This window comes from Triticum aestivum, chromosome 2B (genome assembly GCF_018294505.1).
Source record: "Triticum aestivum cultivar Chinese Spring chromosome 2B, IWGSC CS RefSeq v2.1, whole genome shotgun sequence".
In the NCBI taxonomy this organism is placed as follows: Eukaryota; Viridiplantae; Streptophyta; class Magnoliopsida; order Poales; family Poaceae; genus Triticum; species Triticum aestivum.
The window spans coordinates 756,332,793-756,352,647 of NC_057798.1; the positions used below are offsets into that span (position 1 = coordinate 756,332,793).

Here is a 19,855-nt window from a genome sequence, read left to right on the forward strand (position 1 = left end):
TAACATTTTGCTTGCTAGCGAAAATTCTAACTCTTGGGTATTTGATAACGGATCGGTTGCTCACATTTGCAACTCGATACAGGGACTTCAGGAGGTGCGCATGTTGGCAAAGAATGAGGTCGTGATGCGGGTTGGGAACGGCGCTGGGATCGCCGCTCAAGCCGTCGACATTATGACTCTACACTACTAGGGAAAAGCCTATACACAGAATCTTACTAGTAGCGAGGGTTAAAAACCCTCGCTACTAAGTAGCAGTAGCGAGGGTTTTTAACCCTCGCTACTACTAAGCGGTCTCTACCGTGCCCCCCGAGACATGCCATAATAGTAGCGCGGGTTTTTAACCCTCACTACTACTAAGTTGATAGAAGTAGCGCTGGTTTTTGACCCTCGCTACTACTAAGTGGTGCCATAGTAGTACCGAGGGGTAAAAACCCACGCTACTACTAAAGGTCCCATTTTCAAAACTCTACCCCCCCCCCCCCCCCCCGTGTGGATCGCCTTTTCAGTTTAAAAAAAAATAAAAGAAAATGATGAAAATGTCAAAAAGATAAAAGAAAATAAGTTTCCCATGTGATATATGGACTAGTTGTTGGGAAAATTTGCAAATATGAATTTCGACTTTATTTGTAAAATCTCTCGAGAATTTGTAAAAATGGGCATAACTTTTGCATACTAACTCGGATGAAAAAGTTTTTTATATGAAAAATCATCTACTCGAAAAGTTACATCCAAATTTAACTGGGGGAACCCATTAAACATTTTCAAAATCCTCAAAAACCTAAGAGAAAAAAAGTTACGGGGCTTTTAAGATCTGGAGGCAAAAAAATTCATGAATATTAGTGTTAAATCTGGTCAAACTATGGTCAAACTAATTATTCAAGAATATTAGTGTTACTTAATAATTATTTTAGTTTTTTGGAATTTTGGTCAAATCTGGTCAACCTATGGTCAAACTGTGGTCAAACTAATTATTCAAGAATTATAGTGTTACTAATTTTTTAGAACAACAGTTTCAAACTCAAACAGTGAATTGTGTGACTACATGCTCAAGCTAAATTCCTGAGGTTAATAGGATTGACATCTTACTATTGTCAGGAAAACAACAAGTGCAGACTTGGAAACGAGGGAGAATAGAACCCGGAACTTAAGCGTGCTCAGCCTGGAGTAGTGAGAGGATGGGTGACCGTCCGGGAAGTTAGATGATTTGGAATGATGAGGGGTGATTAGAGACTAAATTGAGCAGCGATGAGGGGTGATTAGAGATTTGAGGTTAAAATAATTCAGAAATTTGAAAATTAGGGGAAAATTTGATTTTTTTTTGAAAAAATTCAAAAAATATATATCAGAGATTAGAGATTAGTAGTAGCGCGGGTTTTTACCCACGCTACTACTAAAGGACGTAGTAGTAGCGCGGGTGGCACCCGCGCTACTGCTATACGTTAGTTGTAGCGCCTTATTAGTAGCGCCGGCCCCCGCGCTACTAATAGGCCCAAAACTCGCGTTGCTGCTAGGCTTTTCCCTAGTAGTGCTATGTCTCCCTTCGGGATTTATTTTGGAACTTAGTAACTGTTATCTTGTTCCGACATTGTGTAGAAACATTATCTCCGGATCATGTTTAGTGCACGATGGGTATTCCTACAAGTCCGAGAATAATGGTTGTTCACTTTATTGTAAGGATATGTTTTATGGATTTGCACCCATTGTTGGGGGCCTTTTCATACTAAATCTTGAATGTGGAAATGATGTCTTTAATGTGAATGCTAAACGCCTTAAGAAGGGTGATACCACCACCACTTACTTGTGGCACTGTCGACTTGGCCACATCGGAAAGAAACGCATGGAAAAGCTCCAGTCAAATGGAGTTTTGTTGTCTTTTGATTTTGAATCATTTGACACATGTGAAGCTTGTCTGATGGGGAAAATGACCAAGACGCCGTTCACGGGTCATCCTGAACGAGTGGGTGAATTATTGGAAATAATACATAGTGATGTATGTGGTCCAATGAACATGGCCACACGGGGTGGGTATTTTTACTTCGTGACTTTTACTGATGATTTAAGTCGGTATGGCTATATCTACTTGATGAAGCATGAGTCGGAAACCTTTGAAAAGTTCAAAGAATTTCAGAATGAGGTAGAAAATCATCGTGACAAAAAGTTTAAATTTCCGCGGTCTGATCGCGGAGGCAAATATGTTAGTCATGAGTTTGGCCAACAACTGAGTGACCGTGGAATCGTTTCACAGCTTACGCCTCCCGGAACTCCACAGAGAAACGGAGTATCGGAACGACGTAACCGAACCTTGTTGGACATGGTAAGGTCGATGATGTCTCTTACTGATCTTCTGATATCTTTTTGGGGTCACACACTACTCACTGCCGCTCACATATTAAATAGAGCACCGTCTAAATCTGTTGATACGACACCATACGAGTTATGGCATGGGAAGAAACCCAATTTGTCGCATCTCAAAGTTTGGGGTTGTGAAGCTTATGTAAAACATTTACAACCGAGAAAACTCGATCCCGGATCAGACAAATGTAACTTTGTAGGTTATCCCAAGGAAACCTTTGGGTATTTCTTCTACCAACCCTCCGAGTGCAAAGTGTTTGTCGCTAAAAACAGAGTATTTCTCGAGAAAGAGTTTCTCGCAAAAGAATTAAGTGGGAGGACAGTACAACTTAATGAGATTAGTGAATCTTTGGCAACCGTTGATATGGCTAAGGAACTGGAAGAAATTCCGCTAATTATCCCTACAACCGAACAAGAAGTTGTCGCATGTGATGCGGAGACTTCAGACAATGTTGTAACTGAACCGCGCAAATCAGGTAGGGCTATCCAACCACCTGAGTGGTCTCATAACGAAATCTTCATTCTTGAAGACGATGAACCTGCGCACTACAAGGAAGCGATGCCGGGGCCCAGCTCAAAGGAATGGCACAAGGCCATGAAATCCGAAATGGAATCCATGTACGAAAACCAAGTTTGGAACTTGGAAGAACTTCCAGAAGGCGTAAAGCCGATTGGCTGTAAATGGATTTTCAAAAGGAAGACGGATGCGGATGGTAACATTACTATCCACAAAGCTAGACTTGTCGCGAAAGGGTTCGCACAAGTTCCAGGAGTGGACTATGATGAGACTTTCTGGACCGTAGCTATGCTTAGGTCTGTTCGGATATTACTAGGAATTGCTGCTTATTTCGATTATGAAATATGGCAGATGGATATCAAAATGGCTTTCCTAAATGGAAACCTCAAAGAGGATGTATACATGATACAACCGGAAGGCTGTCTGGGTTCCGGCAGGAACTAGTTCTGGACGGCGAAGCCCTGCCGGATAGCTGACACCGTATGTGTGCAACCCCGTAGAGAGATTGTAGTTTCGATCTTTTGCCCGAGGGGCTATTCGAGTATCCTCCCGAAGGGCTGTCCGAGTTACCGTCCGAGTTTCGAGGATCCTCCCGAAGGGCTGTCCGTGTCATCGTCCGGGGGACTGTCCGACCGCCTCCCGAAGGGTTGTAGGGAGTACATCCTCGCGGTTGGGAGTTTGTAAATCCTAGCTGCGGGGATCTGCACCGACTCTTCTTCCGCTGCGCTTCGAGTCAGTACGGATCAGATCAAACCTTGTATGCATTCTCCATAGTGGTCCTGGGCGTGCTCGCTATGCCGATTTTTTTTGTTTTCTGTCGCGTTCCCCTACAATGAAGTGCTCGAAGGGAATTTTTGGCAGTGAGAAAATCTTAGTGGCACAAATAGCTCCGCCAAACACTTCACAATGATATTTAGAATGATGCCTCGTGCAGTGCTTGCAAGGAACCTATGGTAATACCAAACATGCTTTGTGTCAATCTATTTTCAGGTTTATGGTTGGCATTGTGCAAAGCTTGGTAAAACCAACAGTTCCCCAAAAGACTTCATGGCGGTATTTTAAATAATGCCTCGTGAAGTGCTTGCAGGGAACCCATCGTAATACCAACATGATTTGTAGTGGTCGCTCTTAGGGTTCTTGGTTGGCATTGTGTAAGCTTGGTGACACCAATAGTTCCCACAAACACTTCACGACGACATTTCGAATAATGCTTCATGAAGTGCTTTCAGGGAACATGTAGTAATATCATACATGCATTCTTTTGATCATCTATCTTGGTTCTTGGCTGACATTGAGTAAAGCTTTGTGGCACCAAAAGTTGCCCCAAACTTTCACGTCGACATTTCAAATAATGCCTCGTGAAGTGCTTGCATGGAACCAATGGGAGTACTAAACATGTATCATATTGACTGTCTATCTGGGTCCTTGCGTGGCTATGAGTAAAGCTTGACCGGGTATTTCACACTTGTTATTTGTTGACGATACTTTATTGTTCTTCGAGGCTACTAGTGAACAAGCAGAGAATGTTAAGGCAGCCTTGATAATGTATGAAAGGGCTACGGGACAAAGTTCGAACTTCAACAAATGCTCGATAGTTTTTGGTGTTGCATGTCCAGGGGCGGTACAGGAGTAAGTGCGAGATGTTCTGGCTGTCACTTCGACGGTGTTTGAATAAAAATATTTGGGCCTCCAACCCTCGAGGGGCGTATGTCCAAGTGGAAGTTTCAGAATCTTCAAACTAGTCTAACCAAGCGACTGATCCAGTGGGGTGATGGCCTCTTGGCGCAACCAGGAAGAGAGATCTTGATTAAAGCAGTAGCTAAAGCATTGCCAACATATATCATGGGGGTTTTCAAACTACCTTTCTCTGTGTGTGATGATTTGACATGAATGGTAAGGAACTCCTATTGGGGTTCTAGAAAAGGTAAGAGGAAGGTCCATTGGAGAGGTTGGGATCATTTGCTTTAGCCTAAGAACAAAGGGGGTGCTGGTTTTCGAGACTTCCGGATGTTCAATCAAGCTTTGCTAGCTCGGCAGGCGTGGCGTTTGTTGACGAAACCTGAAAGCTTGTGCGCGCAAGTCCTGAAGGCGAGATATTACCCCAATGGAAATTTGGTGGACACAGTATTCTCAGGCAATGCTTCTTCTTCATGGATTGCTATATCTCATGGTCTTGACCTTCTGAAGAAAGGGCTGATATGAAGAGTCGGGAATGGGCGTAATATTAGGGTGTGGAGAGATAACTGGATCCCGAGACCATACTCCTACAAGCCAGTGTCGCAACAGGGTCGGTGTCGCATTCGGTTTGTGGCTGGATTACTCAATGAGAATGGATCCTGGAATTTGGAAGTGCTGCAATAATTTTTTATTCCAGCAGATGTGGAGGAAATCTTGAAAATCCGAGCATCCCCTAGGCTTGGGGACGACGTCATTGCATGGGGTCCAGAGAAGCTTGGCACGTTTACTGTAAAGTCGGCGTATACTTTAGCGTTTGAGGAGGCTAACAGGGTTACATCTGAGGCTTCTAGTTCGTCACCGGATGGTAGCAGATCGTGCTGGTAATATATATGGAAGTGCAGCGTCCCCCCTACAGTACGAAATTTCGCATGGAGATTGTCTATTGACTCACTGTCTGTGATATCGAGGAGGAAGATAATTTCCACCCGTTCATTAGGTGTCAGTTCGGACGGGACTTATATGAGCAGATGGCCACTATATGGCATATTCCAGTGCTGAATTCCTTTCAGAACTCGGGTAAGGAGTGGCTCCTCAATGTGCTTTCCCCTCTGAATGATAATCAACGATGCATGATCTTGCTAATCCTATGGACATGCTGGTACATACGCAATGAGGTAATGCATGCCAAACCCGCCCCTCCCATGTCTGTGTCAGTGAGCTTCCTCCAAAGGTACCTGGATGAATTAACTGGGATCTAGGTTAATACCCATTGTGATCCAGCAAAGGGGAAAGGAAGTGTAATCTATGATAGTGTGGTGCAGCAGGTGAAGCTTTCGAAACAAGACACACCGTGGAAGCTGCCCAAGCGGGGCTGGGTTAAACTAAATATAGATGGGTCTTTTGATGAGTCAGGAGGAGCGGGAGCCGGGATGATCCTGCGGGATAGCGCCGGTGCGGTCATTTTTTCATCTTGCAGAACTTTGTTTTCTTGTAGAGATGCGTTGGAAGCGGAGCTATGTGCGTGTATGGAAGGATTATCCTTTACACTTCAGTGGTCAGACCTAGCGATTGAAGTTGAGATGGATTCGAGCAATGCCGTGTCCATGATTTCATATGAGGAGGTGGACCGTTCAGTTTATGCTCTTTTTGTGGGAGAGATCAAGCACCTATTGAGTCTTAGGAATTTTTGTATTACTCATGCTCCTCGTAGTCAAAATAAAGCTAGTGATAGACTTGCTAGTTTCACTAGAGTTGAGGGCCGGACTATTACTTGGGCCGGCTCGGGTCCGGAGGAGGTGTTGATGCTTGTCCGTGAAGACTGTAAGAACTTGATCATTGAGTAATACAATTATATTCCCGCAAAAAAAAGCTTGATTGCACAAAAAGTTCTCCCAAACACTTCATGGCGGCATTTTTTAATAATGCATTGTGAAGTGCTTGCAGAGAACCAATGCTAATACCAAACATATTTTGTATTGATCAGCTCTTCGGTTTCTTAGCCGGCATTGAGTAAAGCTTGGTGGCACCAAGAGTTCTCCCAAACACTTCACGGTGGCGTTTGAAACAGTGCCTCATGAAGTGCTCCACGGAACTCATGGTAATACCAAACATGATTCACCATTGGTTCAACTCTTTTGGTTTGTGACAACTACCTAGTAAATGCTTGGTTACACCTAGAGTTCCCCCAAACACTTCACGTGAGCCCTCGGAAAGGTGATCCATAAAGTGTTCGAAAGGAACTCCAGGTAATACCAAACGTGATTTGCAGTACATCTCGTGTGGTTTATGACTTGCAATATCTGCTAAGTGCTTGGTTGCAGCAAGAGTTTCCCCAAACACTTCACGTGAGACCTCGGAAAGGTGATCCATAAAGTGTTTGAAAGGAACTCCTGGTAATACCAAACGTGATTTGCAGTACATCTCGTGTGGTTTATGACTTACAATATTTGCTAAGTGCTTGGTTGCACCAAGAGTTCCCCCAAATACTTCACATAATACCTTAAAAGTAGTTCGTAAAGTGCTTGAAGGGAACTCACAGTAATTCCAAACGTGTTTCTTAGCTCATTGGTGTATCTCTCTTATGGTATGTGCCCAATGTATACTAAATGCTTAGTGACACCGAGTGTTCTCCCAGACACTTCAGATAAGTTCTCGAAAAGACACATTCTGAAGTGCTTGAAGAGATCTACCACTATACTTTCTAAAGCACAAGCACTCAAATCCCATTGATATTGCTGGTTGCCACCCAGAGTTCTCCCAAACACTTCACTATACAAAGCTGTATATCCTCGCACTGCACGCTTATCAAATAGTGTCAATGCAACAATGAGACAGAAGCTAGCTACTGAAGTGATTTGAGGAGAACTCCAGGTGACAACCAACCAAACTAGCTAGCTAGAACTCTTATTCATCTCGCAGGGACCACACCAATTCACTGACTTGTTTAATCTGCGCCTGCTGATGAGTGCATAGGCGGCTGCTATTTATAAGTCTACGAAAGATTAAAGATGTAGTAGCAAGTTTGTTGCCTCCTGTGGACTGCGGTGTGCAATGCAGTACATGCATGGTCTTGGTGCTGGACGGATGAACCTGGCAATGCACCTAGCCGTGATGCATCCTAGGTTAGAAGGAACCTAACTGCTAGAGCCAAGGGAATCTCGTCTGATGTGGCCTTTTCGGGCTAAGATTGGCAGCTCCGAATCGTGCAAAAGGTAATGGAGTAAAGGCGCGTGCTCAGCATGCAAATTCCTTGTCTCCTGCAAGAGATCATTGTCGTTCGTCGGCGTTGTTCAGTTTGTGGCCACGAACTTCGCTGTTAGCGCGTCCATGCAGCGGTGCAGGGATCACGCTATAATTATAATTATCCCATGGTGCAAACCAAAGTTTGCGCCAGTTGCATGGCATGCGAACTGGGATCCCGGGCAATCTTTGCTAATTATTTGTTTCAGGAAAATGCTCCATACATCTCATATGGGTGGATGTTTTTGTTGCAGTAGTGCTGCTGTGCAGTATATCTTGATAAAATTAGTAGCTCATAAGGAACTTGCACAGAAGGAAATTAAAGTGATCAGTAACTTAGGTGGAATAAGACAAAATGTATTTTTAGTGTGTCAAATGTTTAACATTTCCCGCACTTATGCAGCAGAGGACAAGGGTGTCACTTTTTTTTTAAAATAAAACACAATGCTAATCTGCAGTTTACCAAACAGTGGGTTCGGTACCTTGATGGCCTACTAATGTACTAGTGCTAGTACTATTAGTCTACTAGTACTACTTTCCATATACATGGTTTCTTTGAAATGTGACATCAGTCTGGTTAATCCATTCTGAGAACCTCAGCGGAGGGCGTGAGATGATCTTGTGCTAGTGACTTATGAACTGATGATCTTCTTGTCGCTTGCGTGTCGGTAGCCGGTGGAACTTGCATGTTCATCAATGTTTATCTTCTATATCTATACCTACTAATAAAAAAATTAGGTATTCTTAGTCCGTCATGCTATTTTATAGAAAACTCCCTGATTTTTCTGACATTAAACCCGTAGTAGATATCAAATGTTTCTCAAAATACTCATATCTTCTAAACCGTAACTCCAAATTTAACATGTTATATATGAATTTTGATTAAAAAAATATGTAGAATTTGAATATGATGTTATTTTACCTGTTAACAATTAAAAAAACACTATCTAGGATGCAATCTTAATTAATAATGCATTATCTGTCTGTTTTTGTCGTGTTCCTTTACCGGCCCGTAACAATACCCCATTTCACACATGACAAGAATAAATGCATGATTTTTTTTTTTGCGAGAAAATTTCCGATCTATTCATCTTCAATCATGGCAGTACAACGAATACCAGAAATAATAAAAATTACATCCAGATCCATAGACCACCTAGCGACGACTACCAGCACTGAAGCGAGCCGAAGGCGCGCCGCCGTCATCGCCCCTCCATCGCCGGAGTCGGGCACAACTTGATGTAGTAGACAGTCGGGAAGTCGTCGTACTAAGGCCCCGTAGGACCAACGCACCAGAACAGCAACCGCCGCAGATGAAGAATAACGTAGATCAGAAAGATCCAATCCGAAGACACGCGAACGTAGACAAACAACGACGAGATCCGAGCAAATCCACCAAAGATAGATCCACCGGAGACACAGCTCCACACGCCCACCAACGGTGCTAGACGCGCCGCCGGAACGGGGACTAGGTGGGGAGACCTTTATTCCATCTTCAGGGAGCCGCCGCCGTCTCGTCTTCCTGAGCAGGATACAAACCCTAACAAAACTGAAAGAAACGAATAAAAATGGAGCCCTCCCGCCGGCCCTTGCCGAGATCCACCGCGCCCCCATGGCCCTAGGGCCACCGGAGAGGAGGCGGACCTGCGGCGGCGACGGCGGGAGGCAGAAACCCTATTCTGACTTGATGCGTCGGGCGGCTCGTACCGCTGCTGAATGCATGATCACTTGGTCGTTTCTTTTTACGGATTAAATCTATATGCAAGCCATGTTGAAATATAATACTTGTGGAATCTTGAATTGCGCTTTTGTAGGCTAAGACCATCTTTGTTTGGATCGTAGCTACAAATTCTGAGATTATAGACCACCTTTTGTAAATTAAGAACATGTGGTATTTTTTTCTCCCGTTGCAACGCAATGTCCTTTTTGCTAGTTAAACTAAACTAAAGGCCAGTTAGCAGGACACATTTGGTAACCCTTGAAAGAAGAAGAGGAGGCGTGGAAGTGTATGCTTATTGCAGGGACGCGTGCATGTTTTAAATAGATCGATAGGTTACATGATCGGCAGGTTGTTTGTAGTCTTGACCCATACTCCAAGCTATACATGAGATGAGATCAACCTGCCTAGACAACACGCGCGCACACACACACACACCATCGTGACACACATGTCACGTTACACCAATGCAAGCCTATCATTTAACAACCCCGATCCACTCCCGCTCCTAGGTTTCCTCCAAGCGCCCCCACCATCGCCGGCCGCCCTTCCCTCCCGCGCCTCCGGCCGCCGGCTGCGCGCACCGCACCCTGCCTTCCTCTCCCCCTCCCCCCCTCCCCGTGTCTCCTCCATGAGAAAGGCGACCGAGGGCCCCTCTCGCCGCCCTCAGCGCCCTCCCCTTCCCCACCTCCTACCGCCGCCGGCCTGCGCCACTGGGCCCTGCCCGCATGGTGTTGGCGGCGGCGGCCTTTCCTTCCCCGCCGGCGGTGCCATGGCTCGGGTGGTGGCGACCCGCGGTAGTGCCCCTCGGTCGACAGTGGTTCGGGCGGCGACGGCTGCTCAATGCGGCGCGGCTCCGGGTGGCCAAGAGGAGGCAGTGCGGCCGCTTTTGGGCTCTCTTGGCGTGGATGGTGGCGGCGCCCTCCCGGCCCAGATCTGGGCCCTTTTGGGCCCCATCTGGGTCTGGGCGGGCCTGACTCGGTCTCGCCTGCGGCGGTTCCGACGGGGGCGGTGGTGGCGCAGCTTGTGCGGGGGGTTGTGGAGACGGCGGCGCGTCTACTGCAGCGCGGCGACGGGTGCTTCACGAGCCACTTTTGGGCTCGGGCGGACCTTGAGCGCCTGGTACGCTCCCCTTGCCGCGTCCGGTCTGTGACCGCCGATGGCGGTGGAGGTTGTCTCCTCCCGCGTGGCTGCTGTCGTTGCCGCTCCCTGTTCCCGGCTACTCCCTCTCGCCCTCGTTGGTCTCGCTTCGTTGACCATGGTGAGATAGCGGTGATGATGGCAAGACCGTGGTGGCGCACGTTGGTGGGTGGCATGTTTGGTGGAGCGCGTCGGACTGTTCAGGGATGTGGGTGTTTGGCGGATGTGAGAAATCCGTGTCGGCTCGCCGGCACTGACGCAGTGACCCTTGTGGGCGCCACCGTTCCTTCCTGAAGGCCGTCGGGTATTCCCCTTCCCCACGCCCCTCCGCGTACCGGAGGAAACGCAAGGACCTGTCCGGGCAGCAGTGTCGTCGTCGTTGTGTTCCTTCCTGAAGGTGCTGCTTGGTATGTGGAGGTTCGAGGTGGTATATCTCCGGTGGGTGCAGCGGTTTCGCGTTATCATCGTTTTCGTCGATCCAACGCTGTTAACATTATTTTCTCTCTTCTTTCTCGTTTGTTTCTTTTGGGCGTGCATTTGCTGTTTTCCCCAGCATTGGACTCTTTGTTGTATCGGGCGGTTGCTATATCTATATAGCGGGACGAAAGCCTATTTCGTCATTTAACAACCCTGATGCCAAAGCACGTAGACAATCTGGTATTTCCCATTAGAAAACCAGTCTACAATGTACCAATTGGCTGGCTAGTTGTCTCATTATTCGTGCTTGACTGTATATTGTGGGGGCAGGCGGCATAAAGAGAGAGAGAGAGAGAGGGGGGGGGGCTGGGGGGGGGGGGGGGGGGGAAGTTGTGACACTGATGGCAACACACTCACAGAATCGATGACAAATATTCCCAAATCCCAATGCCATACAGCAGACTGAAAAGCTACACACAAGAGTGAAAAGCTAGAAGAAGGTGTCCAGGTTCATTCAAAGTTGAGGCCCCAGATGATGGCTGGTTTCAAAGCAGGTGAAATTAGAGCTGCTGAGCCTCTGAAAGGGCATGGAGATGGAGATACTTTGGGTATAACCGTATAAGTATCTTTGGAGAAGCATCATTCGCAGAGGGCAAGATGACGATGCATCAGGATCTACTCTTCTTCCTCATGCCGTTGGAGGAGGGGTCGTCGTCGTCTCGCATGGAGTTCCCCCATTCACACTTCTTGGTTCTCTAGTTTGCTGATGTTCAGTTCAGGTAGGGAGGGTTTTGTTCCTGTGATCTCCCTTGTGTTGTTCCTCGGGGAGATCAGATGGGGTTGTATCTTTTCCTCCCTTGCTGCGTGTTGTTGTTGCAGCTTGATTGTATGTTCGTTGTATCAAGGCAAATACATCTTTGATTGTTTCTTACGTTTTGTGTTTGTTCGGATGACCTCCGGAAATGCATTATGTTTCTGAACTTGAGGTATCTTAATGCAGACGCTCAAAATGCATGAGCTGTTGCTGATCCAGTACATTATTGTAGCGTTGTCCGTGACATTCAGGTTACGGTGGCATGCTCAGCACGAACATGTCTGTCCTCTATCCATTCCACAGCAAACTCACATCTTGGGTAGACATAAGGAAACAAGAGTTCCAGACACCATGCATGAGAAACTTCATTCCAAGGGTGGAGTGAAATAGGTCTACCTAGCTGACCTAGTATAGTACTATAGTGTTCCAGTTTCAATAAGATTTCCTTTCAGGCGGCAGGTACAACATTTCTGTTTTTTTTTCTTCTTATTTCCTCCATTTTTATAAACTTCAAAATGTTTAAATATACAAATATCTACACAAAATTGTTTTACTAATTTTTTCATAAAATTTTATCATGTATTAACAAATGTTAATCATGCATTTTCAAAAGATATTAATCATGTATTAAAAATGGTCGTCATGTATTAAAAATGAATTTCAGAAACATTCATCATCTATCTTAAAAATGTTCATCGTGTGTTTTGAAAAGGTATTCATCATGCATTAAAAACTGTTCATCGTATACTTAAAAAAATGTTGTATTTCAAAAAAAAAGTTCACCATTTATTAGAAAAATGCTCATTGTGTAATCCATAAACAAATCAGCATGCATTATCAAAATGTACATCATTTATAAAATACATATTCATCGTGTATTAAAAAATGTTCGGTGTGTATTTAAAAAATATTCCCAACAAAGAAACATGACGAACATTTTTATAAAAGATCAAAAACAAATTTCATATGCAGTGACCATATTGAAAATACATGATGTGTATATTTTTTAAATATGCAAAGAACATTTCTGAAATACACAAGGAACATTTTTTGAAGATGCTAGAGATATTTTATACACAATGAATATTATTGGAAGCAACATTTCTGAAATACATGACAATTTAAAAAACAATGAACAATTATTTTATGCATGATGAACATTTTTAATAAATGATGGAGGTTTAAAAAATACACGATGAACATAATTTAAATACGTGTTGAATACTTTTTCAAAATACATGATTAACCATTTTTAGAAACATAGCAAACATTTCTAGTAGACAACGGAAAAAGTAAAGTACGAAAAGAAGAAGAAGAAGAAGAATAAAAAAGAAAAAAACAGCAAAGCAAAAAAAGAAAGAAACGAAATGGCCCACGAGTCGGTGCGTGTCCTAGAGTGCTTCATATATCTCGCAATAAGCAAGATATAACAGTGGCCCAGCCTGATGGGATTAAGCATTTAGTTCGGTGATAGGCTTCATAGGTCTATGTTTGTAACCGATAGGGGCCAAAGGCTATGTGGACTTTTGTTTTCTTCTGCAACCCGCATACAAAAGATGCCTACAAAGGCAAACGACAATATGCGTGCTACATTGGTCGAGAACAGAGAGTAAGAAGATAACATGCCTCAAAAGCCGATGGAGCCCAGTCGTGAGAGGGTGGTCACTGCTTAGGATCCACGATTCACATCAACCGGCCTGCGATGCCTTCCTCCTCCGATCGGTTGACCGTTTTCTATCTTATGTTCGCTGATTTGAAGCTCCACATCATACTAGCCGGTTCTCGAGTCTCTTCTCCACTTGAGCTAAAACATGTGAGGAGTGAAGAAGAGGAAATTGACCAAAATATAAAGCCCACCCACTCACCACATTCGTGAGTACCGGTTGTTACTTGGATGCTTCTAAATTCCCTTAAAAACTTGCACGTTTCAAAGATGTTGCATGGAACCTTGAGTTCCCCTCAAACATTTCACGTTGTGCCTAAAACTCATCAAGGGAGGCATTCTATTGGTATGGTGTAAAGTGGTTTAAATGAACTCATGACGATACTAAACCACTCTCGGCCTGCGTGCATTGTCGTGAAGGGCTCATATTTATATTGGTCGGTTCTTAGGCCTCTCCTTCATTTGGGCCTGAAACATGTGAGTGCCAAAGAAGAAGAAATATTCCAAAATAGGAGCCCACCTACTCATTAGTGCATTTCAACCAGGTGGTGCGCACGGATGTTAAAAAATGATATCTTCCCAATCCCCTCCCATATTCGACAATAGCCACTTCACATTACAACCTAAAAAATATTGAGAGTGACATTTTGATGATGCAATGCAAAGTTGTTGATAGGGGCTCAGGATAATACCTAAACACAATTTCAATGTAAAATCTCGTTGGATCATCTCGAACAACGTCCATGAATTGTTTTGTGATACCGAGAGTCTCCCCCCCCCCCCCCCCCCAACCAACTTCTTGTAGTGGTATTTCAAATGATGCCACGTGAAGTGCTTGTGGGGAACCCATGGTAAGACCAAACTTGCTTCATGATAATCATATCTCCTGGTTCTTGACCGGCATTTAGTAAAGCTTGATGCCACCAAGAGTTCCCCCAAACACTTCACATTGGCATTTCAATGCGTCATGAAGTGCTTGTAAGGAACCCATGCTAAGACCAAACATACTTCATGTTGATCATCTCTTCTAATTCTTGGCTAGCACTGAGTAAAGCTTGGCATCACCAAAAGTCCCCCCAAACACTTCACATTGGCATTTCAATGCCACTGCTTGCAGGGCCCATTGTAAGACCAAAGATGCTTTCTGATGACCATCCCCTTTGGTTCTTGACTGGCACTGAATAAAGCTTGGCATCACCAAGAGTTCCCCCAAACACTTCATAGTGGCATTTCAAATAATGCCTCATGAAGTGCTTGCAAGGAACCCATGGTAAGACCAAACATGATTCACCATTAGCGCAACTCTTGTGATATGTGGTTCTCAGCCCATTGATGCATCTCTCTTATGACATGTGGCTAATGTCTACTAAATGCTTGGTGACACCGAGAGTTCCCCCAAATACTTCAGATAAGTTCTTGAAAAGACGCATCCCGAAGTGCTTGAAGAGAACTCCCGACGAGGCCAAACTCGATTAATCCCCACACACCCCCATCATAATGTATATGGACCTACCAATACAATTTCTAATGCCCAAACACTCTCAAATCCTATCGATGTTGTTGGTTGCCACCCAGAGTTCCCCCAAACACTTCACTATGCAAAACTCTATATCCCCGCATTGTGCACTTATAAAACAGTGCCAATGCAAGAATGAGGCAAAAGCTAGCTAGCAACTGAAGTGGTTTGAGGAGAACTCCAGGTGACAACAAACCAAACTAGCTAGAGAGAACTCATGTTCATCTCCTGGACCACACTTCACTTGTTTAATCTGATCTGCTGATGAGCGCATACGCCGCTGCTATTTATAAGTGTACGAAAGACTAAAGATCTACTCCCTCCGTTCGGAATTACTTGTCTCGGAAATGGATGTACGTCTAAATACATCCATTTCCGAGACAAATAATTCCGAACGGAGGGAGTAGTAGCAAGTTTGTTGCCTCCTGTGGGACTGTGGTGTGCAAATGCAGTACATGATCTTGGTGTTGGATCCATGAATCTGGCAATGCACCTAGCCGTGATGCAGCCTAGGTTAGAATGAACGAACTAGCTAGAGGCAAGGGAATCTCGTGAGATGTGGCTTCTTCTGCAGCTCCGCATCGTGCAAAAGCTCATGGAGTAAAGATGCGTGCCCAGCCTGCAAATTCCTTATCTCCTGCAGCTACCTAGCTAGAGCAACGTCTCTCGGTTTCTGTCCACGGACAATTATTATCAGCACATACTACATGCAAAGGGGGTGCAGTGCGGAGGCGAATCCTCTACGACCCGTTTGTGAGAGAGCTCGTCGTGGGGGTGGCCCACCTGACAGCCTCCCCTTGCGGCCGGGTCACACCTACGACCCGGTCGTACAGGATTATTTTGCGTGCAGTGCAGGGATCACGTTATAATTATCATTATCATCCCATGCAACTGGTGCAAAGCTTTAGCTGGCCAGTTGTAGGGACAGGGACCAGGCATACGTGGTGGCCGACGGATCCCGGGCAATCTTTGCTAATAATTTGGTGCAGGAAAATGCTCCATACATCTCATGGGTGGATGTTTCTGTTGCAGTATCTTGATAAAGGCAGTAGCTCATAAGGAACTTAGGTAGAAGAAAATTAAAGTGATCACTAACTTACGTGGTAGAAGAGAAAATGTATTTTTTCGTGTGAACATTCCACACTGTTATGCAGCAGAGGGCAACGGTTATGTGCAGCACTAGTACTTAACCACGTGACACATGTGGTAAGCAATCCAAACAATTCAAAAAAAAAAAGTACACCACTACTTGATTAGAAATCACAGTGGTTACGTTACAGTTTGTAAACAGTGGGTTCAGTAACTTGATGACCTACTAATGTACTCCCTCCATTCCTAAATATAAGTCTTTTTAAACATTTTAAATGGACTACAACATATGGATGTATGTAGACATATTGTAGAATGTAGATTCACTTATTTTGCTTCGTATGTAGCCGTTTGTTGGAATCTCTAGAAAGACTTATATTTGGGAACGGAGGGAGTATATATTAGTGCTAGTACTACTTTTCACAGACAGTGGCTTCTTCGAAATGTGCCGTACGTCAGTCTGCAGGAGAATCCATGTTGAGAACATAAACGGAGCTAGTGTGGAGATGATCTTGTACTAGTGACTTTGGAGTATAAACTGAGTGTGGGATCATCACACATAGACAAGTAGTACGTATTTCACTTGTCTTTTGCGGGTCGGTGTCTGTAACCGGTGGAACGTACATGTTCGTCAGTGGTTTTTATTGAACTAAAAACCAGCTAGTTGTTGAGCTGTCACACACACAAATAATGATAGAAGGACACATTTGGCAACCCTGATGCCGGAGCACATGGACCTAATCTAGTCTTTTCCATCAGAAAACCTGTGTGCTCTGGTCCAATGGGCTGGCTAGTTGTCTCATTGTGCATGCGTGACTGTATGACATATGTGCAAGCGGCATAAAAAGAGGAGAAAGAAAAGGCAACACACTATGTAAGGTGCCACCACAGGATCGATATCTAATATTCCCAAATCCCAAAGGCCATACAACAGAGCGAAAAGCTAGCTACAAGAAGGTGTCCAGGTTCAATGCACTTCGATCGATCCACATCGTCCAAAGTTGAGAGACCCAGATGATGGCCAGTTTCAAAGCAGGTGAGACCATCAGAGCTGCTGAGCCTCTGAAAGGGCATGGGGATGGAGATGCTTGGGGTATAAGTATCTTTGCAGAAGCGCGAGGATGATGGCGACGCGGCGGGAGCTTTTCTTCTTCCTCCTCATGCGGTAGGAGGAAGAGGAGAGGCCGTCGGCGTCTCGCATGGAGTTCCCCCATTCACACTTCTTGGCTGTCTAGTTCCTCGTCGTTCGTTCAGGTAGGGAGGGTTTTGTTCCTGTAATTCCCTTTGTGTTATTCCTCGTGGAGGAGGGGTTGCATCTTCTCCTTCTCTTCTTGCTGCGTGTTGTCGTCGCAGCTTGATTGTATGTTTTTTGTATCAGGGCATCTCGTCTCTTTTGGACAGTCCGTGTGTTTCTTTCGTCATGTGTTTTGTTTGGACGACCTCCGGAAATGCATGCATGCGTGTGTTTTTCTCGATGCGATGATGATTGTAATTGCGGTGTCTAAACTACAGAGCGTCACAAGAATGTACTCTGATTCACAGCGTTGTCGGTGACATTCAGGTTACAATGGCAAATGTTGAGTTTCACATGACACGATTAGCTCAGCATCAACTCGATCACCCATTCCACAGCAAACACGACAGCTCAAACCAATAAATAAGGCATGCCATAAGCTAATTCCGTTCATTCCAGGGTGGCAGAGTGAAACAGGTTCAGCTAACCAGGCTACTACAGTGTTTCAACAGAATTTCTTCCATGCTATGCAAACGCCACCGTCGCAAAGAGTTCCACATAGCCACTACATGCCCATAACAGAGTTCAGTCTAGCAGACCTCCGTTTGGAACTTGAGGCATGCCCATGCTTAACAGCTCCTGGTAGAGCAGTTTGGCGTAAGTAGGGGACGGTGATCCTGACGATGTTCTCCGATGAGCGCTAGAACCTGCAGTAGGGGCTCCGGATCTTCCGCCCGCCCGCGACAGGCGCATGATGATGCTCAGCGTGGAGGGCCGCTCGTGGAGGTTGCGGCCGCGCCGTGGGCCAGCAGGCAGTCGCGCTCCACTCCCCGAACTTGACCCCGCCCAACCTCTTGCTGTCCGCGACCAGCTGCCTCGAGCGGGTGCACCGGGCCCGTGTTCCGGAACTTCACCTTGTCCTCTGCCATGTGGATCATCCTCTGGTAGAAGGTGGGGTCCGTGAAGATCAGTGACTGCATCTTTTTGCCGGTTTGGCCGTTTGAGAACACTTTCACCGAGAACTAGGCGGTACCCTAGTAGCAACCGGCAAGGCTCGCAGTGGTGCACCCTGCGACCAAGGTTCGACTCCCGTCGGGAGCGGATTTCTGACACCTCACCCGGGTGTCCTGGGTGCTAGTACACACATGCATATCTCATTTTTTTTAGAACACTTCCGTCCCCTCTTGCAAACCCGAACCTAGAATACAACAAGATGCACCAGTTTTAGACATTTAATAAAGCAATAACATTTTACAGGTATGTAGGATGTACTGAACTGGTAACTGAACTCAGAACATATGTCCAGCATAACTATGCAGTATCATGTTACATAGGTAGTGGAAGTACAAATGTCTCATTTTAACGAAACACATGATGTTACATCGTACTACTAAAGAAAAAGTGATGTAGATATGAGAACACACATGGCGAGATTGAAGGAAATAATAGAGTATGTCTGATTATTTTATCTGTAGAGCTAGAGTTGTTGACATAATCAAACCATGTATTACATGGTAAGATCAAAGACGACATTGATCAATTTCTCCCGACCGACTGGGATCCCCTTCCCTCCCATGTAGCTCCCGCGACCGACCCAGAGGGGAAACCCTAACCACCGGCATAGTTCGCCCCCCCTCCCCTGCCGCCGCCGGCTCACACTGACGGGCAAAGACCAATCAGTGTCACGGCCTCTCTTCCCCTTCCCGATGGTGGCCAGCGCGGTCTAGTGTGATCAGGCGGGTTGTGTTTGTAGAGGGTGTGGAGGCACTGCGCAGGCAGTGGCGACGGTCCGTGGTTGTGGGGGTCTGCGTGTGGATCGCCCGGAGACGTTGCGGCGGCCATAGTCGGGTGGTGTCTTCTACACAGCGTTGTGTGGTGCGCGTAGACGTGGGGGTGCGCGCCCTTGGCCGCATGGGTGGCAGGCCGGCGTCGTGTGTGGAGCGTGCTCTCGGGGCCTCCTCGTCGATCCTTGGAGCTGATCTGGAGAAGGTGGTATCCTCCCTCGATCCTCTTCCTGCCTTGCTGGCCCGCAAGGCGACCTTCGGTTGGTCTAATCTAGTGGCTGGGTGGCATTGGTGGTGTTGGGGGCTATGGATTGAGGGAATCCCTTTGTCGGTTTCAACTGTCGTGATACAAGCGACGCTCCGGGTGTCATTCCCCTTCATGTAGGCAACATCGAAATCCTACCCCTGGCCTCCACCTCCAAGTCCCGGGTGAAACTCCAAAATCCCAGGATTGTGTGGCCACTACACGCAGGCGTCATTGTACTTCTTGAAGGCACCACATCCATCTTGGGACCGTGGAGTGCTGGTCGAGGCTTCGTAATTGGAACTTGACTACCTGGATCTACAGAGGTGCTCCCGCTCGGCTGCTTGTGGTTGACGTTGATCCTTGCTAGATATGGTGGCGATGTACAAGATGTTTCTTAGTGAGGTAGGGTAGCTGTGTTAGCCGTCCTCTCCCCAACAACCTATTGGTC

The 19,855-nt window shown here is 45.8% G+C and overlaps 1 long non-coding RNA gene and 1 pseudogene across 1 annotated transcript; one reads left to right on the forward strand and one right to left on the reverse strand.

The window, feature by feature from the left end:
* Positions 1 to 16,973: 16,973 nt before the first annotated feature.
* LOC123047173 (uncharacterized) lies at positions 16,974 to 17,734 on the forward strand. The gene is made up of 2 exons (XR_006422825.1): positions 16,974 to 17,396; positions 17,521 to 17,734. It is a non-coding gene; the product is annotated as an uncharacterized lncRNA (long non-coding RNA).
* A 232-nt stretch (positions 17,735 to 17,966) lies between these two features.
* LOC123047172 (DNA-directed RNA polymerase D subunit 2b-like) lies at positions 17,967 to 18,780 on the reverse strand (annotated as a pseudogene).
* Between the last annotated feature and the right edge of the window lie 1,075 nt (positions 18,781 to 19,855).